Source organism: Palaemon carinicauda, chromosome 24 (genome assembly GCF_036898095.1).
Source record: "Palaemon carinicauda isolate YSFRI2023 chromosome 24, ASM3689809v2, whole genome shotgun sequence".
Lineage (NCBI taxonomy): Eukaryota > Metazoa > Arthropoda > Malacostraca > Decapoda > Palaemonidae > Palaemon > Palaemon carinicauda.
In genome coordinates, this window is record NC_090748.1 from 60,381,985 (window position 1) to 60,396,984 (window position 15,000).

Below are 15,000 nucleotides of genomic sequence, written 5' to 3' on the forward strand. Positions count from 1 at the left end.
ATATATATATATATATATATACATATATATATATATATATATATATATATATATATATATATATAAGATTTATATATATATACATATATATATATATATATATATGTATATATATAAATCTTATATATATATATATATATATATGTATATATATATATATATATATATATATATATATATATATATATATATATATATGTATATATATATATATTTACATATATATACATACATATATATATATATATATATATATATATATATATATGTATATAAATATATATATATATATATATATATATATATATATATATATATATATATAAACATACATATATATATTTATACATATATATATATATAAATGTATGTATGTACGTACGTATGTATACGTATAAATTTAAATATACTAAGAGATATTTCCAAGATTTGATTCCCAGAAATGCTTGAATTATCGATTCTGCATTATCATTTTATGATTAATTTTCCTATGTTACATTATTATTTCATATATATATATATATATATATATATATATATATATATATATATATATATATATATGTATATATATATATATATATATATATATATATATATATATATATATATATATATATATATATATATATATATATATATATATGTGTGTGTGTATGTGCGTGTGTGTGTGTGTGCGTGTGTGTGTGTTTGTGTGTTTGTTGTTGCTCAAAGTCAGCAGATTACCTTTCAATATCCATAACTCCCATATTATCTAAAGTTTTTGAACGTCTTTTGGCAAATAATCTTAATTATCTGTTCACTCGACCTTGGAGCATGTGTTGCAAATTTTTCAATCTCCAATGCTGTACAGAAAACCCTATTTTGGGGTCAGGAAGTTCGTATGATTAGCCTTGATTTCAATTCTGCCTTTGTCCATGTTATTCTCGAGGCATTTGTTTTCAAACTCAAACAGTTGCGAGTGGAGAGGTTTTTTCTTTGCATCATTATTGATTTTTTAGGCAAAAGAGCTGTTGTTGATGGGTAATATAGTGATTATATGAATGAAATATCTGGTGTTCATCGGGGTATTGTTCTTGGCTCACTACTTATCATACTAAAATACAGTATACACACATGATATGATGATTTGCATAGAAAACAAGCTTGTTGCATATGCAGATAATGCTACTCCGTTTGCATCAATTATATCTCCTGAATATGGATCTGGGGTTGCAGAGTCCATTAACAGATATCTAGGTAAGATTAGTGTATGGTGAAAATTGTGGCTTATGAAGTTGAACCCTAAACAAACTTTTAAGAAACACATTCGGTCTGCCTTTTCATCAAATACACAAAAATGGAGTATTTGGAAAATCTTAAAAGATTTTCGATGATAGATCTCTTCTCTAATGTTTCAATTCTTTAATTATACCTTGTTTCGAGTATAGTAATTTTTTTCTCGTCTTCGCCTGTGGAATCTTATCTGGATTTATTGGATAGACCATCTATTAAATTTCTTATTCCCGATCTAGATATTAATCTCTGGTAATGTCCTTCAATTACTTCGTTATGCAGGTTGCATGAGATTTTTCATAATTCTGACCATCCTTTGCATTTACACACACACACACATACATACAAACACACACACACACACACACACACACACACACATATATATATATATATATATATATATATATATATATATATATATATATATATATATATATATACATATATACATATATATATAGATAGATGGATGGATATACATATTATAGATTTGAGTCCTCAATACACGTTAATATATACAATACTTGCAATAGCATATTATTTCTGTAATTACATTTCTATAACTTTTATTTAATTTTTAAATAAATAAAACGTTTCGCCTGCAAATTTCACACTTAATTTTCATGATGATTAGACCACAGTGAACTGAAGGTTAGAATGTATTAAAACTCATTTCTTAAAGCAGCAAATATATTCGGACAACATATCTGATACTGTTGGATTTCGCGCGACAGAGTACCATACCATTTGCGGTCAGTAATTGTGCAAATGCAACTCCTTTTTGCTGACCCGGAACTTTCAAAAGATTTCGCTTTGTATTAGAGAAACTTTGCCTTTCAGACAAAAACTCTGCTAAATTACCATGAAGGACAAACTGACAATTCTCCTGGTCAACTCTCAGAGGGTTTCCTTTACTTTTCTTCTTCCTTTTAAGTTTTGCCGGTGACATCTTCGGTGTATTTTGAGACGAAGAGAAATGAGAAAAAGTTTTAATGAGTTTCTACTGTGTGGTGTAAACGTTTGCTCTCCTTCGTTTATTCTCATTTTTTAGTGTTAAATTAATAGTTCTTGTGCCCCTTTATATTTTTGTGTCCTATTCTATTTACCTAGGAGAAATGATATTGACAATAGTCAATATGATCTCTCTCTCTCTCTCTCTCTCTCTCTCTCTCTCTCTCTCTCTCTCTCTCTCTCTCTCTCTCTCTCTCTCTTATATCAGGTTTAGATGAATTATTTTGAGACTATTGCCATCTTAGCAATCTATGTTTGCCAACGGTTATAAGAGCAGGTAAGGAACCTGGTGGAGTAAAGAGTTTTGGGTGTGGAGGAAATGCAACCCCCCCCCCCCCCCCTCCCATTTCAATGAAGTCTCTGACCGCAGGGTGACAGATTGGTCTTAAGGTGATAAACATAATGTCTTTTCAAATTTTACCCCAGATGCCTGTTGGTTGATTTTACCAGAGATGCCTGAAAACTTTAAATCATTCATTCATTTACCAGAATTAGTATGGACTGGCAGCGTTTTTTTTTTCTTCTTTTTCCCCAAACACGAGTGCAGATTGGGGCGGGGCTTCGTGAGCAGAAAACAGATTTGAAGGGTAACTCCTTTATTACGGCTGCGTGTGGATTTGATGGGTAACTAACTCATTTAAGTTATGATCAGTAACTGCATTCATAAAGTACTTAAATGTTTATAGATAGCTTATTTATAATAATAATAATAATAATAATAATAATTACACACACACACACACGCACATATATATATATATATATATATATATATATATATATATATATATATATATATATATATATATATATATATATATATGTATATATATATATATATATATATATATATATAGCCTATATATATATATATATATATATATATATATATATATATATATATATATATATATATGTATATATATATATATATATATATATATATATATATATATATATATGTATATATATACGTATATATATATATATATATATATATATATATATATATATATATATATATATATATATACATATATATATATATATATATATATATATATATATATATATATATATATATATATATATATATATATATATATATATAATCTGCTTACGAAAACTAACTGTTACTGAAATAACTCAATTTTCAAAACTTTCCTTGCGTTAACAACAATGTTCTTACCAGTTTCATAGTTCGATTCGCGCAAGCAGCATTCATCCTTTTCTTCACAAATCATTATTATTACTTTTATATCTATTCGTGCCAGTGTTACGTGTTGATTTCTCACTTCACCGCTTGAGTTATTGGGTCTTCTGACTGGTTAGAAAGTAATACATTGGATCCCTATATCTAGTTACGACTAATTTTTCCTTTGCCTACACTCCAATAGTCTGGTCTATTATTTCCACATTTTCAGCTCTCCTTATACTTCCTTCAACAATGAGATTACCTAACAATACTTCTTCGTTCTAGGGTTTATCTATTGCACAGTAATTGTCCATTGGCTACTTTCCTCTTTGTGAGGGTAGAAGAGACTCTTTAGCTATGGTTAACAGCTCTTCCAGGAGAAAGAAACACCAAAATGAAACCATTGTTTTCTAGTCTTGGGATAGGGCCATAACCTCTGTAACATGGTCTTTTACTGTCTTCGGGTAGAATTCTCTTGTTTTAGGGTACATCCGTGCACACTATTCTATAGTTTGTATATGGAAGATTTATTTCAATGTTGATACTGTACTAAAAAATTTTTACTTTTATTTGTTCATTACTTGTCTTGTAGTTTATCTATTTCATTTCCTCACTCGGCTATTTGTCCTTATTGCAGCCATTGAATTTTAGCATCGTGCTTTTCCAGCTAGGGTTCTAGCTTAGCTAATAATAATAATAATAATAATAATAATAATGATAATAATAATAATAATAATAATAATAATAATAATAATAATAATAATAATGTCATCAGCTAAGGGTGCGTCAATAAAAGTGTAATTTTGACTGATTAAGCGAAATAAAAATCTTTGGGAAGTACACAGGGTCACCATTGGCTTTGCCTAATGCAAAGAAATGAAATCCGTGTTGGAAAAAGGAAGCATCAAGCAAGGTTCAGCCTGCTGCTGCTGATATTCGTCGCTCATCTATACTTGGGGTCAAGAGATGCCTTCATACACGTCGTAAGGTAAAGATACTGGCGACAGTGAATTGAAAAAGCGTTAAGATAGTAGCAGACAGTAGTCAAAAGATCCTAAAGAAGAGACCAAGAAATGCTCCTCACTCTCTAAGCCAGTGTGTTGGTAACAACGAAAAAAATGACAAAATAAATCTTCCAAGCTGTGGTTGGAAGTGTATAATTTATTGCCTCATTTTTATATCGATTGAATTATGCAATTTCATGCTGTAGTATGGTGAATATGTGTATATGAATTTTGTAATGTAGAATGTATATCTATTTGGCTAGGAAATAGATGTTTTAATCTAGATTAGCCCTAATCGTCTTGAAATGTCATAGACAAGTGCTTCCCTGGGAATCTAACACAAAATAACATAAGACAAGAGGAAACTACCGAACAGCTACAGACGCATACTTCCAAACAAAATCATTATTAATGTACACACAATCTGCCTTGTGATATGTCTTTCAATCCAGTTTTTAAATGAATAAGAATATCCTACAAACATCTCCTGATGCTGACAATATTGATGCACGACTCGAATGAAACTGTTAAGAACATTGTTGCTAACACTAGCAAACTTCTGATATTCAAAGTATTTTAGTAACATTCAGTTTTAAGAGCTAAAGGGCAAATATTGGCTTTTAATGACATATTCATAGCATGTAAGTATGTTTATACATACATATACTGTATATATACACACACACACACACACACACACATATATATATATATATATATATATATATATATATATATATATATATATATATATACACGCATATATATATACACACATACACACACACACGCATATATATATATATATATATATATATATATGTATGTGTGTGTGTGTGTATGCGTGTATGTGTTTATACAACCATATACTATATTTACATGTATACAAATACACACACACACGCACACACATATATGAATATATATATATATATATATATATATATATATATATAAACATGTATATATATATATATATATATATATATATATATATACATATATATATATATATATATATATATATATATATATATATATATATATATATATGTATATATATATATATATATATATATATATATATATATATATATATATATATATATATATATATATATACATGTTTATATATATATATATATATATATATATATATATATATATATATATATATATATATATACATACATATATATATATATATATATATATATATATATATATATATATATATATATATATATACAGAGAGAGAGAGAGAGAGAGAGAGAGAGAGAGAGAGAGAGAGAGAGAGAGAGAGAGAGAGAGAGAGAGACAACAACAAGAAATCTAGCCATGTATATGATCTTGCAATAAAAGAGTGACATAAGAAAAGTGACATAACTCAACATGTTACTGTTTCAGTGGTCATCAAGTTAATGATACTGATAAATACAAAGATAGACGTAGCCGTTACTTAAACGTAACTGTTAAAAGTAAGGTGTATCCCATCCCCAAGATTTTATTCAAGTGTGTGTAGCCTTTATCACCTGCTAGAATGCAATCTCCCAAGACCAAACAATAATGCATAGACTTGGCACAGGAGATTCGAAACAGTTCTGGAAGGATACCTTATGAGAGTTTACAAGATGATTCGAGACTTCCTTAATGAAAGACCATCACACATTCTAAGATGTACAAGGTATTTTTTGGGCTCAAGCCATGTCGTCCTGATGGAGGGTTCCTTCAGTAGCTTCCTTTGGATATATATGACTACCATAATATTCCCAGAGATTTAAACTGAAGGTTTTCACAGAATTCTAACTTCTGGAGTGAGTACTCTAAGGGTTATCCCTTTAGAATATCGTATATCAACAGGGGACGCATGCATTAACACGTCACATGGCCATCTGCACCCCACCTAGCGTTTACGCTTCAAGGGGGAATGTAAACAAACCGGCGCCATACTTGTGTGACATCACGTCCGACCTCACCATTCCATACATGGTAGCTCTCCTAGCCTTTTGTTTGTTCCCAGTGATCGGAGTATTTCTTGTGCATCCTTCAACATGTCTCAGCCTTCTGCTTCACCTTCTTCTGGAAAGTTGAGTACCAGGTTCTTGTATTGTTTAAATAAGCTCTGGCCGTCGAGTAACGATTTTTTACGCTAAAATCTTGTGTTTTGTGGCCGAGCTGTGCCTTACCCGGAGGTGCCATTTTATGGCGCTGTTGTTCGCTTTACATGCGTTATTTAGATAGCCAGAACAGCCTTACCCGGCCTTATAACGAAGTTAAATCTTTAGTTATTTAGTCTTTATTATTAGGAATAAGTTATATTATGCCGATAGTAGTCTTAAGCGCTCTTAGTTAGCTGACCCCATACTAGCCTTTCAGCCTAGCATAGGCCGCAGCCTAGTGTTCATGTTTACTTTAGCATGATATAATAAGTGTTCCTAGTGTTTATGTTAATGAAGATATAGGCATTTTTAAACATATACAAGATTCAGTGTTGCACATATTTTCGCCTTCGAGGGACCATACAAGGGATGGTGCCTGGTCCAGCCAGGCCACACCTAACCCAATGCTGGGTCCCTTGTATGCTTCCTTATCTCCCTTACCTTAGGGTAACCTCCCTCTGGTTAGCATTGCTATTCCTAGCCCCTTACCCGAAATATTTCGGGTAGGTTAGGTTAGGTAGTTCTTCCCTCTTCCCTCCCATAGTGTATGGGGGGATTTCGGGCAGAACTCCAGAGTACTTATCGTTCATCCCAGTCCACTCCTAAGGAACGCCTTTCCCTTGGGGTATCGACTGAGGCTGAAGGTGGGGGCCCTAGCCCTTCTCCCTAGACTGCTCTTGGTTGGGACTCGTCCCTTCCTCCTGTAGCCTAGCGATATGCATTCCCAGCCTTACCTAATTTAGGAGGAGATCTCCTGGTTTAGGTTAGGCCTTGGGGGTTTCTGTTTTATTATAGTTTAGGACAATACACCAGTTCTATTCCTACTCTGAGCTAACCTACCCTAGGGTTGGAGAGCGCTTCTCTCCTGCCTGGGTAGTATAGAAAACAAATTCCCCGACCCTTTGAGAGCTTTAAGGTCGCGATCCCTTCTGCACCCTCCCCCCCTCCCCCCCCCCTCCCTACCCCACTCTATCCTTTGTGTCAGCTTGCCTTCACACCCCTGTCCGCTGACTTACAATTACCCCTCAAGGGAGAATTGTAGGTTAAGCTGCGCTCGCCTGCCTGGGTGGCCGCTCTGCTACACTTCCCCCTCATAGTAGAACTGCGGGGTTGTGTTAGCGGCCGCCCTGCCGTCAGAAGATCACCTTCCCCCCCCCCCCCCCCCCTGTTTAGAGTGTTCTCTGATCCTCCCTTGGATTACCATAGGCACCCAGCCATCTGCCGGCTCCCTGCCGTCGGATGATAGGTTGTTCCCCCCCCCCCCTTCATGAGTACATTCCTTCTGGAGGAAAGCCGGTTGTGTATCGAAGTTTACCCTTCCTCCTTCCCTCCTTATCTTTCTCTCTTCTATCATGGTGCCGGTCCACTGATACCTCCGCCTGCCGGTGACCACCGCCGGAACGCCAGGTGACTCCCTACTGCATAGGACGTTCCTATCTGAGGATTACCTAAGGGAACAACCTGCCGGCTGCCGGGGACCGCCGCCCCTTGCCGCCGCTAGCCGCCGCTAGCCGCCATCACCCCAGGTGACCTTCCTACTTCATAGGACTTCCTGTCTGAGGACCAACTATGGTGTCAGCCTGCCGGCTGCCGGGGGCTGCCGCCGCTGCCGGCGACCGCTGCCGCCGGGGGCCGCCGCCGCTGCTGTCGGCTTCTCAGACACCTTCCATCTTATGTACCCAGATAGGTACACCATCGCCGACAGCCTGCTGGCTGCCGGAGGACTCTGCCCTACCGGCGACCTGCCGCCTTGCCGGCGGTCACCCCTATAAGTGTTTCCTACCTCTCTGCTGCTCAGTGTGTAGCCTTGATGGATTCACCTCGCCGGACCAGGCCTCCGGCTTGCCGGCAACGCTCCGCGGCTTCCAGGGACAGGCACCCCTTTCCCCCGGCTGCCGGCCCCGTGCCGGCAGTTGACCTATACATCCATATAGCCAGAATGATCTTCATGGCTGTTTCATACCCTGAAGACAGTGTCTGAGCTATATGAGTGTACAATACAATGTTTCCAGCATACTCTGTGCTTCTCAGTGCAGTCTCTTACCGGGACCTTCCCAAATATTAAAGGGTTTATCCTATTTTCCCCTCCTTTATCTAGGTTCTGAACGATTTCAGACCTTCTCTACTCTATAGACAATTCCTTTGTAAGGAAGCCTAGTCTGGCTTCCCCATAGGGATACTATTCCCTCTCCTATAACCTCAGGTTCTAAGGAATTGCCAGCAGAAAAGGTCGCGGTACCTGGCTGGACAGGATTCACTAGTATGTGTCTCCCTACTTCTTTTTTAGCTCACCTATCCGGAGTTCACATAACACAATTCTAAGTTTAAGAATTAGATTAAGGAATCTTAATTTAAGAGTAATGTAAGTCATGACTATTTTCCATGTACTCATGTTCTCTTCCTTTTACAGGAGGAGTACCTGAAGTGCGAGAGCCCCTTCTGCTCGGTTCACCGCCCGGAATTTTACGGGCATGGTGCGTGTCGGACCCACGCCCCTGGTACCGCAAAGAAGGGCAACCTCAAGTACTGGGATCCAGTGTCCTGCCCAGTCTGCAAAGGCCTCCTCGACGAGGGGTTCGACAATCCCCCGTACTTAGAAGCCAGGGACAATGCTCGAGAGAAACTGCGCAGGTGGGTGCGTGGTTTCCAGAAAAAAATGCTGCCGGGCCGTATCTCCCAAACGAGAAGAAGAGGGCCATCCTTTTCCCGAAAGCGTTTGCAGATTCTGTGATCCTCCAGTATCAGATCCCCTTAGTTCAAGTGACCGTAGAACCAGACCTCAAGACTACGCTTAGCAAGTGTAGTCTAGACGAGGTGGAGAAGATGTCGGACGTGTCTGACAACACCGAGAGGATCCTCATGGGCGAGGATCCGGAGGAAGAAGAGGATCAGGTGGAATACCCTGATTCGGAGGGTTAGGTCGCCCCTCCACCTCCGGCAGCTCCCGTAGTGGTCGAGGAGCCAGTCCCCTCTACCTCCGCCGCACCGCAGTCCCTGCTGCCGGACACCGAAGATGCCATCCGGGTATTGGTGCCCTTAATGGACGAGAAGCTTAGCAAGCATTCCGCCCAGATTACAAGCCGTTTCATGGAATTGAGGCAACCGAAGGTGATCTCGGTTAAGGACCTTCCTTCCTGCTCGGAGTCTAACCCCTGGAGGTACGCCGAGCATATGCCAATCACAACTGGCAAAATATTCATCAATGACAAGGTAGGGTCTATCTTCCTGGAAGAAGTGGAATTCTTCCCTAATTTCGAGGCTTACCCAGACTGTTACGTCCGACTTAGGTCCGAGCTGGCCTCCAAGGAGGAGACTAAACCCAAAGAGGTGATCGTTTTCGATCACTCAAAGGCACAAGCTTTACTGGCAGAATGCCTGAAGAGCAGCGGTTTTACTAACTCGAAAATGCCGGCTCTGAGCAAGAAGCACCCGTCCTTTTTTGCTCCCCCTTCCGCATCCATCCCCTTCGTGGAAAAAGCCTTTTATGCGGACATGAAGGTGGTGGAGGAAGGAAAACCCTGTCCTACCCTGGAGGAGTGTAGGCCTCTCTCCCTTGCCCTTCCCCCCCACGACAAGTTCTGGAAAGATATCCAGTTCACCTTCACGGGTGGGAAGCTGGACCCTGACGTAGCTGGACGTCAGTTCAACGAGGACCTCCCGAAACTGAATGACCACCTTCTTCGTCGAAAGCAAGAGACCAAGGAGAGACTGGCTGCCTCCCTGTCTCACCAGATTCAGCTCGAGGTCATGGCTGGGGACGTTAGAGCCCCAGACCTCTATAAGGTTCTTGCCAAAACCCACCTAGTGACTGTGATGAAGGACCTGTACAGCTTCATCAGGGCCAGAAGAACCTGTAGAGAGTTCGTGTTTGCCAACGCAGCAGTAAAACACGAACCCCGGAAACTCATCTCTTCCAACCTCTGGGGTAAGCATCTCTTTCCCTCTGCTCTGGGGAAAGAGATCGTAGACAAAGCCGCCTCTGAGAATTGGAACCTTCTCAACAAATGGGGCATGCCACGAAAGACGAAATCCTCTCAGGACGAAGGCCAACAGACCTTTCAGTTGGTTCTCCAACTTGTGGTGTCACAATCACCGGTCTTTACCCCTGCCTACGAGCGTCAGTCAACTACCTTTCATCCCAGAGGTAGAGGCTCAGGCAGAGACTCCTCGCGCCGCCCCTCTAGGGACAGAGGAGGAAGGGGAGCTAGCGTCCGAGGTGGCAAGACCTCGAGAAACCAGAAGCAATGAAGTGCTTCCGGTGGGAGGAAGACTCCGCCACTTTCAGGATCACTGGACCTTCGATCCTTGGGCACACAGCATCATCAAGAAGGGACTGGGTTGGAGGTGGCCACAACCACTCCCAAGCTTCCACCAATTCTTCAAACCATCAACCCCCCTCTTGGAAGAATATGTCCTGGAACTCTTGAACAAGGTGATCAAGAGGGTCAAGTCCACCAGGTTCCAGGGAAGACTGTTTTGTGTTCCCAAGAAGGACTTAGACCAACTCAGAGTCATTCTCGACTTGTCACCCCTCAACAAGTTCATTGCGAACAACAAATTCAAGATGCTGACTCTTCAACAAATAAGAGCCCTACTGCCTCACAAGGCCTACACGGTCTCAATAGACCTGGCAGATGCCTACTGGCACATCCCAATGAACCACCACGCTTCCTCCTACCTAGGATTCCGGCTCCATCGAAGAAACTACGCCTCCAGAGCCATGCCCTTTGGGCTCAATGTGGCTCCGAGAATCTTCACCAAGCTAACAGACACGATCGTCCACCAGCTACGCCTTCAGGGCGTCCAAGTGATGGCCTACCTCGACGATTGGCTGGTCTGGTCGACTTCGCCAGAAAAGTGTTTGAAAGCTTGCAGCAAAGTAACCCAGTTCCTGGAACATCTGGGTTTCAAAATAAACACCAAGAAGTCACACTGCCTTTCCATTCCACTAAAGAAAAGGAAGGAAATAGAAGGGTCTGTCAGAAGACTTTTTAAATCCAAACGGATCTCAAGACGACAGCAAGAGCAAGTTCTCGGCTCACTACAGTTCGCCTCAGTGACAAACCCAGTGCTACGAGCACAGCTAAAGGATGCCTCAGGAGTCTGGAGACGAAACACATCCGTCGCTCGGAGAGACCTCAAGAGACCCCTACCAAACAGGGTTCGCTCCCTGCTAAGCACGTGGTCAGAAGCAAGGACCTTGAAAAGATCAATCCCTCTCCAACCTCCACCTCCATCACTCAACATCCACACGGACGTTTCTCTGGAAGGTTTGGGGGGGCCACTCCCATCAACGACAAGTTCAAGGAACATGGTCTCCCCTATTCAAGACGTTTCACATCAACATCTTGGAGGCCATGGCGGTTCTTCTCACCCTGAAGAAATTATCCCCGCGTCCTTCGATACACATCCGTCTAACTATGGACAGCTCGGTAGTAGTCAGATGTCTCAATCGTCAGGGCTCGAGATCGCCCCACCTAAATCAGGTGCTATTACCCATCTTCCGCCTAGCGGACAGGAAGAAGTGGCACCTGTCTGCAGTTCACCTACAAGGATTCCGCAATGTGACGGTGGACGCTCTATCGAGGACAAACCGCATAGAGTCGGAATGGTCCTTAGACGCAAGATCATTCTCCTTCATCTCCCGTCAAGTCCCGGAACTACAGATCAACCTCTTCGGGACGAGCGACAACGAGCAACTTCCTCGATATGTGGCCCCTTACGAGGACCCCAAAGATTTACCTGTTCCCTCCACCCAACCTTCTGCTGAAAGTCCTCTCCAAACTGAGAAACTTCAAAGGGACAGCAGCCCTAGTGGCTCCCAAGTGGCCCCGGAGCAATTGGTTCCCCCTAGTCCTGGAGCTACAGCCCAAGCTGATCCCTCTGCCGGGCCCAGTTCTCTCCCAACAGGTGCTGGAGTCGACTGTCTTCGCTTCATCAAAGAAAGTCAAGGATCTTCATCTCATGATTTTCTCTCCCTAGCCGTGAAGAAAAGGTTTGGGATCTCGAAGAAAAGTTTAGACTTCCTAGAGGAATATAAAACAAAGTCTACCAGAAGGCAATATGAATTATCCTGGAAGAAGTGGGTATCCTTCGTCAAGGCAAAAAATCCTACGGAAATCTCCATAGATTTTTGCATGTCCTTCTTTATTCACCTTCATGGACAAGGCTTGGCAGCCAATACGATCTCCACTTTCTAATCGGCCTTGACCAGACCACTTCTATACGCCTTCCAAATAGATTTATCCAACGAAATCTTCAATAAACACCCGAAGGCGTGTGGTAGACTCCGTCCAGCACCTCCACCGAAACCCATCACCTGGTCCCTGGATAAGGTGCTTCATTTTGCCTCTAGCCTGGACAATGATTCTTGCCCTCTGAAAGACTTGACTCAGAAAGTAATCTTCCTTTTTGCTCTCACCTCGGGAGCCAGAGTCAGTGAAATAGTGGCATTATCATGAGAAGAGGGCCAGATACAGTTCGCCGACACGGGGGAACTTACCCTCTTCCCCGACCCCATGTTTCTCGCTAAAAATAAACTTCCCACCAAAAGATGGGGCCCTTGGAGAATCTGCCCCCTGAAGGAAGGTGTCTCTCTATGCCCAGTGGAGAGTCTTAAGGTCTATCTTCGAAGAACTTCTGACTTTGGTGGAGGACAGCTTTTCAAAGGAGAAACGTCGGGCAGCGACCTGTCACTAAAACAACTTAGTGCGAAAATCACCTACTTCATTCGCAGAGCAGATCCTGACAGTACACTCGCAGGTCACGATCCCAGGAAAGTTGCCTCTTCCCTAAATTTCTTCCAAGGAATGGACTTTGAAAGCCTCCGATCCTTCACAGGCTGGAAGTCCCCTAGAGTGTTCTTCAAACACTATTCGAAGCAGGTGCAAGAATTCAAGCGATTCGTGGTGGCAGCAGGTAGCGTGATGAAACCTGCTGTTTAGTGCTGCCTAGGACAGTGAGTTTTTCGGGACTTTGACTCAAACGGGTGCCTGTGTTGACCCTATTGCGATACATAGTGATTTCAAGGGACACTTAGTGTCACTAATGGACTGTCCTTTACTAAGGTGAAACGACACAGATTCGTACACGTGTGCCACATGTTCTCGGACATGAAGTGTATCTTGATTTAAAAGACTGGCGTTCCTCAGGAACTAGTGATTACTGAAAAGATTGTTTCCCTTTCAGATTCTGCATCACCATCTTTTACCATATCTATGTCTATTATTGTATTTTATTATTGTACATAAATTTTCATATTTCCATGCAAATATCAAGTAAATATTCATTTTTTTTACCATATGCGTCTCTTTTCGCTCCTACTATTATATGAAAATATATTGCTGTTCTTGTTTTATTGAACCTTCTCTAGAGTTTATTATGATTAGTATACCTCCTATCTTATATATACTCACCCAATGGTATAAATTTGTTCTTACATAAATATTTACCCTTCTGATCTGTCTTGAGACCGGCACGATTTCTTATCCAGGTGAGTCTTTCCTCATCAGAATACTTTGAGATGTTTCTCTTGTCCTACTAGGACCTTCCTCGCCAGGGGGCCGGGACGCCAGGTCATTGTAATGCCTCTGGTAGTGACATTTAACGGAGATGTCACGGTCTCTTTGGTCACCAGACCACGGGAATGTTTATTCGGAGTACCAGGCACTTGAATTGGGAACAAATCCACGATACATTAATTCTCTAGTACACTTCCATCAGGACGACATGGCTTGAGCCCAGGAAACGGATTTTGAGCGAAGCGAAAAATCTATTTTTGAGTGAGATGGCCATGTCGTCCTGATGGACCCGCCCAACTGTTCCAGTTCAGCCTGCTAGGCCCCTCCCTGCTGCATTGTATCGCAGAGGCTGGTAGTGAGCTAGAATGGAATGGTGAGGGCGGACGTGACGTCGCACAAGTATGGCGCCGGTTTGTTTACGTTGCGAGTATCGTAACAGTGACGAAGGTAGGGTAACTTTGGAACGGCACCTCAGTTACCTCACCACATTCCCCCTTGAAGCGTAAACGCTAGGTGGGGTGCAGATGGCCATGTGATGTGTTAATGCATGCGTCCCCTGTTGATATACGATATTCTAAAGTGATAACCCTTAGAGTACTCGCTCCAGAAGTTAGAATTCTGTGAAAACCTTTAGTTTAATTCTCTGGGAATATTATGGCAGTCATATATAACAAAGGAAGCTACTGAAGGAACCTTCCATAAAGGACGACATGGCCATCTCACCCAAAAATAGATTTTTCGCTTCGCTCAAAATCCGTTTATCGGAGGAAAGGTTACAGGGAACAAACTCAAAGATTGAATAAACTTGCAACAGTTTTAAGGGGAAAGAGAGT